A 9,883-nucleotide genomic window follows, 5' to 3' on the forward strand; every position below is an offset into this window, starting at 1 on the left:
ACATTCTAACAGACATCAAATCCTTATTTTTAAATTTAAAGAACTTGCTTAGTACCATAGAACATCTGTGTAGCTAACAACCTGTTAGATCAGAAGCTAAGTGCAGAAAACCTCCAGGAAAGCATCCCACTTGACTTGGCTGGAGTATATCTGAAGTCAGCCAGGATTCTTCTGTTGATACTAAATATTTGCAGACTTTCATCTACTGATGCTAAACTAGACACATGACATATGGCAAGGAAGTATGAGTTGAAACTACCATATGACACTGGGAAGGAAATAAGTTGCTACTCGGAAATATTTGCAAGTGTCATAAAAACGATAAAATAAATTGCCACCGCAGAAGGCTTAAGCTCAGCAAGTAGAAAAACTTCATCAACTTTGATGCTGGCCGGGTTGATATTCCACAGAGAGATGATAGCAAGGTATCATCATACATAATATGACTTGAATTCCACAGGCTTTGCTTTCCCTTTGTTGAAAATGGAGACAGCCTCTTGGGGTTATGGTGACGAGTCTGTGATATGCACAGGCGGCAGTAGAAGAGTCCTAGACTTTACAGCCAATGCTCAATGAAAGTTGTCATAATGGTGATGGGATGGGGCTAAATCTAGTGCTAGAATACTAGCTCAGCACAGGTAAAACTCTAATCCCCAGCACCACAGAGACAGCAGCAAAGAGTTGGTGAATTATTATTATATTTGGATTATTGATGTACTTGTATGTACTTAACACCTACTTGGCTTGAAAGTACACATGGGCTTGCAGAGAGAGAATGTGAGAGAAGGGCTGGGACGTAAGTGTTTACCTCACCACCACCATCACCACATATAGATCCATTACTCTCACTGTTCCCAAGTTACCAATGGGCAACGACCCTCCTACTTAGTGGAGGCAAGTACTTAGGATCCACTGTTCACAGCTCTGTTCCCTCACTGGGTGTCCACCCTTTTACCTGATTCCATCCTTTCTTATATTCCCAGCATCTCTTCCTAGACCTTTATAACAGCTGCTGAAAATTCACTTGGAATCCTTTCTTGTCCTTTGCACACACAAAGTCAGAACCATCTTTTAAAAATGCAAGTGAAATCACCCTGTCTCCTCGTCTGGAAGCCCTTCAGTGACTTCCTGCTGTATTTCAAAAGACATGTGAAGTGTGGTAAGTTATTTGACTCCCACTGCAGAGTACCTTCTGGACACCGCTTCTCATCATTCCTTTCTTCACTACAATTCAGTCTCTCGGAGAAGCCATTTTCCTGTCAGATGCAATGGTGCAAACCTGTAAGTAATCCCAGCACTCAGGAAATTGATGCCATAGGGTAGGGATTCCCAGGTCTACACAGCAAAGCCCCTGTCTCCAAAAAGATAAAATGCAAAGATAAAATATATAAAGATAAAACAATATAAAAAGACAAAATATAAATATAAAAAATATAAAGATAGAATAAAATAAAAAGAAAGACATGCTCTCTCCTACTGTTTACATATACTGTTCTCTTTGGCAAAGGCAACTCTGCATTTGTTTGACAAATATCTAGTCATTTCTAAATGTCAAGTCAAAATTTCAAGGTCATTTTTCAGATGACCCTTACCAGTGCCACAGGTAAAGCAGCCAGCCTCCCCAGCTGCATTTGTCCATCAGCACCCTGTCTTCTTAACAACAGAAAAAAAACTTCTCTTTTTTAAAAAATCTGCCTTTTAACTTTCTCCTCACCTCTTCTCCTAGCAGTTACACAAAATCGGGGCATATTTCTTTTTAATTTTTGCTCTCATGATATTCAACATTACCCATAGTGATGGGCTTAAGGGAGATGTTTAATAGATATTTGTTGAAAATGGAGAAATTTAAGTAGTTCACTTAAAGTTTCTATGTTAAAATAGCTTCCAGGAAAAATAATTTAATTCACTCTTGACTAAGACATCTGAGAGAAAAAAGGCCAAGACAACATACTTTAATGTGTCTACCTACACTAAAAAGGTTAAGGATATCTGACTTTATATGGGCCAGTTTTTTAAGAGTTCATTACTGCCTAGAAAGAGGTCATGGCAAAGAAGCAAATACAAGTTCAGGAGTTTTGTTGATTGCAGTTAATTGACACCTTAGGGGAACATTGGATCACATGAGTCATCTCTAAAATTCTCTTTCCAACTTTATATTTTATAGCCATGTGCTTCTCAGGATGTGCCCTCCCTTGATCAAGGGCAAGCAAAGAATTTTGGTTTTTGGTTTTTTTGTTGTTGTTTCATTTTGTATTTTTTAGATGAATATTTCTTATTCGATGCCTTGCTATCTCATAGGGCACAGATGGATTGTTGTTGTTGTTGTTGTTGTTTTAAATAATTTGGCCTATATACAAAGGTGACTACAGTGAATTCTTTAGTAGTCACTTAAACCAAGCCTTTTGGGTCTGAGGACCCTCTCTCCCAGATGCTAGAATATTGTTGAAGAGAGATGCATTGTTCAAAGTCATCCCTTAGCCCAAGAAACGGTCCTCATTTTTTGCTGGCCTTGGCCATGCATGGATGGTCAAGAGCTCTAGCCTTCTTATTTAGTGGGGATGTGGGAGAGAATTCTAAGGGATGTTCCAGCCACTAAGTGCTGTGAGATTACGGTAGCCTGTGTACCTCAGCCTTCAACTTTGCTAAGTTTAGCTATTCCTTCTGCCCCAAGTCTACTTTCTCTATTTCCTATTCTTATTAATTCAGAAAACGTATTTTCCTACCTTTTTTCTTGTCCTTCTCAAAAAGAACCCCTCTGGGTTGGAGAGATTGCTCAGTGGGTAAAAACACTGACTGCTTTTCCAGAGGATTCCAGTTTGATTCCCAGCACCCACATAGTAGCTGGCAACCACCTGTAGCTCCAGTTACAGAGGTTCCAATGCCCTCTCCTGGCCTCCTTGGGCACTCCACACATGTGGTGCACAGACATGCATGTAGACAAAACACCTCTACACACAAAATAAAATAAAAATTAAAACACACAAGAAAGAACTCTCCTGAGAAAAGGTTGGACCAAGAGTCCATGGCACTACTCCTTTCCAGAAATGGGTAGAAACTGATGGCAGACTAGAAATCATGCAGCCTAGTCTCTGGCTGGTTCACTGCCAAGCATAAGCACCATTCATTTCTTTCCTCTGTGTCATAGTGTCTTTCCGGTACAAAGAACAATGCAAGAGGGACCCCTCGTTAATTACTAATTCATGAGACTAACTTTAAATAATGTACAAGTTGACAGGAGCTATGAGTTGAAGAGTCTCTCTCTCCTCTCCTCTCCTTCCTCCCTTCCTCCATCCCTCTCTCCTCCTCCTCCTCCTCCTCCTCCTCCTCCTCCTCCTCCTCCTCCTCCTCCTCCTCTTCTTCTTCTTCTTCTTCTTCTTCTTCTTCTTCTTCTTCTTCTTCTTCTTCTTCTCTCTCTCTCTCTCTCTCTCTCTCTCTCTCTCTCTCTCTCTCTCTCTCTTTCTGTCCATATTACCAAGGTTTTATGTTGGGGCTCTAACTCCCAGCTCTTCAGAATGTGAGCATATCTGGTGATTAGGTCAAAATCAGAATATACTGGTACCCCTCAGTCTCACATACTGCTGAGTCCATTAGAAGAAGAGGCAAAGTCACAGATACACAAGGGCAAAACTTTGTGGGGACACAAAGAGTAAACAGACAGCCACTCACTAAGGAGAGGAGCCTTGGGAGAAATGAGCCACCCTTGATTTTGAGCTTCTAGACTCTAGAACTGTAAGAAAATATAGTTGTGTTGTTTATGGGTCCAGTTCTACAGTACCAGGAGTCTGTCATGAAGTCTGTGGGTTTTGTCTGATGCTCTTTAAATGCTCTGAGCAAGTTGAGGATGTGAGCCAGGGGCATTCCTAGGAGGGACCTGGAATTGCAATTGGCAGTCTCCACTTTGCAGATTCTCCAGCCCATGACCTAGTTTTTCCAGATCGTCTTTTGTCTCCATAACTTCATTTCTGCTCAGTGTGAGTACCTTGAGTTGGTGGTTTGGTTTCAGGGTCTCCTCCAACCTCACCATTTTACTCCCATGAATACCATGAATACCCCTTTTGTTTTTATGCTATTCTTGGGCTGATTCTTCATGCTGAACCTGAAACCCAAGATCCAGGAAGCTATCCTTGCTAGACTGTCACTCATCTAGGCTTTCCTGAAACTGAAGATGGTCTGGATACCACACGAGACACACATGGCTTAGAAAACCTGAATTGCTGGCTGAGTACTAATCAGTTCACTTAGTTCTAGGGCAGGCACAGTGACACACTTGTAATCCCAGCACTTGGGAAATGGAGGCAGAAGGATCAGGAGTTCAAGGTTATCCTCAGCTACACAGCACATTTGATATCAGCATGAGCTACAAGAGACACTGTCAAAAAAATGAAGAAAAAAAATAACAATTCATTTTTTTCCTGATTTCTATTTTGAAATTTAGAAGGTATATCTTATCAGGCAGCCCACTATTTCCTAGATGTAAGCCTTTGACTATAATGTGTCAAAACTACTTAATTAAGGAAATTTTTAATTTAAAAAATTAGATGCACCAAGGTATTTTTCCCAAGAGAGAATGTTTATTTGATCTTTTAGATCACCTTTCTCCAGTCATACTGTTTCTGAGGCATTTGGATGCCTCATGGCACCATTATACTTCTGCCATCCCATTCTTGGACCACCACAGGTGCTTAGGTACCTTTGAGGCACTGGGACTCTGTTTTGCATACAGACAGGTGGGATAGTCTCTTTGTGTGAACACCGTTGAAGAGCACCAGACCTGAGCTTGCCCACAGAAGACACTGGTCCAGTATCCATTGCATTCTTTTCAGCTTTCTCTGACACCCGTGCATGCAGTCAAGGTCCCAGGATTTGAGTGACAAGTTCTGCTCTGTACTCTGATGAGTAAGGCATTGTTTCTGGGTCAAGCTGATCACGACTCCTTTTTCCCCTGGGGAAGTGCTCTTCTAGTACAGTCCTCAGCCAAGCATGGAGAGGCTTCTGGTAGGCTTCCTGCAGTCCTCTGAATGTGCTTCAGAGAGCTGAACTGCAGTCTCAGGAAAAGTAAGAGCTTCCTGCCTCAGCAGCTCCCTGCAGCTCCCTCCCTACACATTCCTGGGGAGCCTGCTATAGAACTAAAAAAAAAAATGTGATTACTCCTCAGGGAGACCCTGAAAATGCTGGCTCTGTTCTTCTCCGGGTACTATGTTGCTGCCACTGCTGTCAGGTCTGATTTAGGACACCCCATTTTCTGCATGTGATTATCACAGATGAGACTTCTGTATGATTTTTATCAGAGAGTAACCATGGGAAACCTCAGTTCTGTCTCCTAATGGCCCCGGGCCTGTAGATTCCTGTCAACCAAAACTACCTTGCAAGATCTGCATGGTCCTGTTTCTGCTGGCTTCAGAATTCACTCAATGAACCATGACACTGGGAGTATTTTGAGGGCATTTGTGGTAACCATAGCATTTTCCTGGTCAGAGTCCTCATTAAAGGTGTCCATGCCTGAATGTTTTAGTTTAAAATCTCATGTCTCGCTTGACATGGAAGTTAATTAAATGAAAACACACAGAGGTTAATCTAAGGTAGTGTGGGTTTTCTTTTAATTTTCATAACGGATTCTTCCTGTGTAGCCCAGGCTGGTATGATATAGGTTTGTTTCTTCTGAAGAATGCAAATAAGCATGAGAATTAGGCTGTACCTGGGATCCAAGTTACATGTGAGAGCTGTAACAATACAAACCTTACCAAGGAAGTGGGAAAGGAAGGGGTTCCTTCCCTACATATGCACCATTGCAGAATACCCCCATACCTGAGAATACCATCAGCAGGTCTTAGCATGTGCTCAAATAAATTGACAGCTAAAAACAATATGATGAATGCCAGGCGGTGGTGGCACATCCCTTTAATCCCAGCACTCGGGAGGCAGAGGCAGGCAGATCTCTGTGAGTTCAAGGCTAGCCTGGTCTATAAAGTGAGTTCCAGGAAAGGTGCAAAGCTACACAGAGAAACCTTGTCTCGAAAAACCAATATATATATATATATGTGTGTGTGTGTGTGTGTGTGTGTGTGTGTGTGTGTGTGTATGTATATGTATATGTATATATACATATATATATATATACATATATATGTATATATATATGTATATATATATATGATGAACAAGAAAAGAATCCTAATTTTTTTGACTGAATTCATTCCATTTCCATTTCCCCTATTGCTCTTCTAACCTCAAATTTCTTGCCCTTAATTCTCCTTTAATATGTGTACTTCCTGTTGCTAGGACATTTTGAGATGAAATCACCACGCAGGCATATAATTTACACAGATACCTGATAAGATAAGGTATGTAAGTATATTGGATTTTCAGCAGCCCGTGTCAATTATTGATTCATTTTGATCAAATATGTCCTAACCAATGTAAACTCATTTCTTGTTACACAAGACAAGAAGCATATCACCCCAAAGTCTTTCCACTGCAGGATGCTGGGCCATGGTGGCTACTGCACTTCCAGAGGAGGTCCATGCTGTTATGCTTCCCCTGAATTTCTCCCAGCAGAAGAGCTGGCCACATGTGACAGGAGACTGACTTCCACTTCTTGTTTCAAGGAAGGCTGTGCAACCAGGCTCTGAGCTAGATACCTACTCAACATCAACTAGATCTTCTGGCTGCTAGCCAGAAGTCAAAGGCCAAGAGGACCACATGACAGACAGAGGGGACAGACAGAGACACTGTAAGTGCAAATCCCTTGGCCACCAGGGAATCAAAGTCTGGTCCTGTGGTACACCTTCCAAGCATGCGGAACAATGGCAGAAAACTAAAGTTAGAGTCAAGTGTGAAAATGAATTTAAATATCTGAGGCTGGAGGAGACAGAAGGGATAAACGGTCTATTATCCAAGGCATTGAGGGGGGACTTGGGTACAAGGATTGAACAAGTTGCCATTCAGTTTAAATCCAAGATCAACTCTTACAAATTGCAAAATTCTGCTAAGGTTTAAATGCTGTCTCAAGGTGTAGAATGCCTGGGAGGCACTTGGTACACACTGATCATAGAAAGCCTCAATCAGGAGAAACTGGCATTTAAAAAAAAATTAGGACAAAAATTTTACGGTAAATGATAAACAAACAAAACTTTGATCCAGACTTTATCTTAAAATATAAGAATAAATTCATTGTATAGATAATCAGATTTAGATCTAACAAATCCCTGCTCAGATTCCTTTGTAGATCGCTCAGACCTAGGGACTAGAAGCAGCAGATGTCCAACTTGCAGCTCAGAGTCATATGTGCCTCTGGATCAGTATGAATCTAGCTCAACAACAACAAAAAATTAATCTTATAGGGTTCTTTCGAAGTGTCTTTGCTTTTCCTTTCCCTTCCTTCCCTCCTTCCTTTTTTTCTCTTCTTTCTTTCTTTCTTTCTTTCTTTCTTTCTTTCTTTCTTTCTTTCTTCCTTTTTCCTTCCTTCCTTCCTTCCTTCCTTCCTTTCTTTCTTTCTTTCTTTCTTTCTTTCTTTCTTTTCTTGTTATTGTTTGTAACTCTATCACACAGTTCTTAAGCACAAACTTAGATGACAGTGCCACTTCTCAGTGCTGAAGGCAGGGCCTCTATACAAGTCAAACCCACCTAGGACAAGGGAGTAGACTCTTTTCTCCTTCACATTCCTCTAGTCAGCAACACTGAGAAGTAGATCAGGGTGTGAACAGGCACCCACCTGTTTTATATCTATCCTAAATTATGCAACAGCCAATGGAGGAAGCAATGCATCAGTAGTTTCGAGAACCATCCTCAAATTCTTTCTCCCCTGCCCTCGTTACCAGTATAACTAATCTACCCAGATTCACTCTCAGATTTTCTCCTTAAATGGAACCGAATAGACATCATACAGCTCTGACTCCAGTAACAATTCCTTTTCCCGTGTGTTTTCTAAATCTAATGTAATTAACATTAAGAAGGAGGCCCATTTTCAGAGCAGTTAGGTTTTGCATATTTATCTGAGCTTTAATTAATTTCCCACTTCATGTGGTCAATCTCTACGTGTCTTAAAAGATTTTGAACATCTAATGTCAGCCAAGATGGAGTTGACCAATTTACTGCACCAAAAGTAAAACCTGAAATCACAGCTTGTTCCCATTTGTTTCCCCTCTGTTGTATTCTGACTTTGGTCTAAGTCTGGGTCAGATGTCAGGAAGATGAGCAAAACCCGGAGAAGTCCTCTCAGCTCTAAAGAGGGACCAGGAAAGAAGGCATCTAGGAGCCACTATACTATACACAGGAAGAGTCTTCAAGGGTATTTCCTTCCCTTTTAAACCATCCTTCACCCCCACCTATCCACCCTCCACCTCAATTTCAGAAACCAGGGCTGGGCAACTACTTTGCTACATTAGTAAATCTGATTGGTTAAAAACCAGGAAGAAGGTCAAGGTGGTAGCACCAGCCTGAAGCCCTAACATTTGTGAGGATGCAAAGGGAGGATGTGAGCTGGGAGCTAGCCTGGGCTACATAGACAAACTGATTCTCAAACCATTTTTTTAAAAAGGATGGAGAATATAACTCTCAAGCCAGAGGAAGAGTGGAAGGGGTATTTGAGAGTCAGAAAGTGAGGTAACAACAAGAACGAGACAAGATCTATGCATCGTACCTGCTAAGTACTGGATATGGCGCCGAGAGAAGTATATGCTAAACAAGCATATGCCCAAAGAAGCAGAATAGATGCCTGAGGATCTGAATTATGATATAAACCACCACTCCAAGCCCAGGCTTACTTGAATGGTACATGCGTCAGGCAAACCCAAACAGCCAACCGAAGATGAAAATTGTACTGATGTCAAATGTCACCCCCAAATAGAAGGCCACTTACTGTCAGGAGCTATCTACAACAATGCCCACAAATAGGTCCACATAAATTACTATCAATCTCCATAATGTCATTACCACAGGTGTTCAGACTTGCTGCCTAGAAAGTCTATTGTTCCTAGGGGATTTCTTCGGACCAGAATGACATGGGGTGATCTAAGTAGATAGATTTTGAAACTTATAGAAGGAAATACTTTTGGGTTGCAAACATTAAAAAATAATTATATGATTATGGTTTGTTATGGTTAGTTTTTGACACAAATTAGAGTCATCTGGAAAGAGGATACTCAATTGAAGAATTGCCTCCATCAGACTGGCATGTGAGGAGCTTGTCTATCAGGCACTTTATTGATTAATCATTGATGTGGGAGGATCTGTGAGTGGTACCACCCTGGGCAGACATCCTGAGTTAATAATAATAATAATAATAATAATAATAATAATAATAATAAGCAATCCCATAAACAGCATTCCTCTGTGGCTCCTACCTCTGCTCCTACTTGAGTTCCTGCCCTGCCCTCCCTCAGTGATGAACAGTGATCAGGACATGTAAACTCCATTAAACCCTTCCCATCCTAAGTGGTTTTGGTCAGTATTTTATCACTGCAACAGAGAAGCAAACTAGAGCATATTTGCTGGCACACTTACACTGTGACTTAGAGAATAATTATATACAGGCTATTACAAGTTGCCTACAAAACAAAATGCTAGGTGTAGGTTTACAGATAAGGTGCTCAGCTATTTCCTAGCTTTACAGAGTGAACCCTTAGTCCTAAAAACACACAGTTTTAAAAAATAACCAATGCTGGCAGAGTCTAAGCTGCAGCCACACAAGTCACGGCTGGACAAGCTTTTGGAAAGTGTCTTCTACTCTTTGACAGATTATTGGTTGAAAGTAATGCCGCCGAAACCCTTGCCAAAGGAGGCATGATGCATCCAGAAACATCTCAAGGAAAAGCATTGCGAGCAACAGTGGTGTCTGTGGGATCAGGCTTGAAAAGAAAAGGTGGAGAGAGTCCACCAGTCAGTG

The sequence above is a fragment of the Onychomys torridus genome, chromosome 5, assembly GCF_903995425.1.
Source record: "Onychomys torridus chromosome 5, mOncTor1.1, whole genome shotgun sequence".
Classification (NCBI taxonomy): domain Eukaryota; kingdom Metazoa; phylum Chordata; class Mammalia; order Rodentia; family Cricetidae; genus Onychomys; species Onychomys torridus.